We start from the raw sequence: 1,254 nt of genomic DNA, 5'->3' as shown, positions 1-1,254 counted from the left end.
GTACTGCTTCAATTTCAGTAGTTATAATCTGTCTATTAAGATCCTCTGATTCTTCCTGATTCAGTTTTGGGTGATTATACGTTTCTAGGAATTTATGCATTTCTTCCAGATTGTCCAATTTGTTGGCATATAACTATTCATAGTATTTCTTATAATCCTTTGTATTTGTTTCAGTATTCACTTCTCCTCGTTCGTTTCTGACGTTATTTGTGTCCTCTTTTTTTTTTTGATGAATTTGGTTAAAGGTTTATTAATTTTATCTTTTCAAAGAACCAGCTCTGTTTCATTGATCTTTTATAATTTTTAGACTCTATTTCATTTATTCACACTCTGATATTTCCTTCTACTCATTTTGGCCTTTGTTTGTTGTTCTTTTTCTAATTCCTTTAAGTGTAAAGTTAGGTTGTCTGAGATTTTTCTTGTTTCTTGAGGTAGGATTGTAATGCTATTAATTTCGCTCTTATAATTGCTTTCATTGTTCCCCATAGATTTTGGGTTGTGTTTCATTTTTGTCTCTTTGGATTTCTTCCTTGACCTCATCGATTTCTTCCTTGATCTCACTGTGAACCCATTCATTATTTAGTAGCATGTTACTTAGCCTCCAGGTGTTTGTGTGTTTTCATTTTCTTCTTGTAACTGATTTCTAATTGTGGTTGAAGAAGATGCTTGATATAATTTCAATCTCCTTAAATTTATAGAGACTAGTTTTGTAGTCTATACTAGAAAATGTTCCATGTGCACTTGAAAAGAATGCATATTCTGATGCTTTGGTGTAAAGTGCTATTAAAATATCAATTAAATACATATTGTCTAATATATCACTTAAGGCTGCAGTTTCCTTGTTGCTTATCTGCCTGGATGTTCTATCCTTTGATGTCAACAGGATGTTAAAGTCCCCTGCAATTATTGTATTACTGTTGATATATCCCTTTAAGTCTATCAATATTTACTTTATGAATTTAGGTACGCCTAGGTTGGATAAATGTTTATGTTTATAAGGGATTTATCCCTATATTATCATGTAGCTTCATTCTCTGTCTTTTGTTACAGCCTTTGTTTTAAAGCCTATTTTGTGTAAGTATTGCTACCCTAGGTTTTTTGTTGTTTGTTTCTATTTGCATGAAATATCTTTTCCCATTCCTTTACTTTCAGTCTGTGTGTGTCTTTCAACATATGTGTAACTCCATCTATTGAAAAAAATCCGCATTATTAACTGGTTCACCTGGTATCTTCCATATCACTGATTCCATCCTC

Source organism: Myotis davidii, unplaced genomic scaffold (genome assembly GCF_000327345.1).
Source record: "Myotis davidii unplaced genomic scaffold, ASM32734v1 scaffold152, whole genome shotgun sequence".
NCBI lineage: Eukaryota > Metazoa > Chordata > Mammalia > Chiroptera > Vespertilionidae > Myotis > Myotis davidii.
This window is presented reverse-complemented; position numbering follows the sequence as displayed.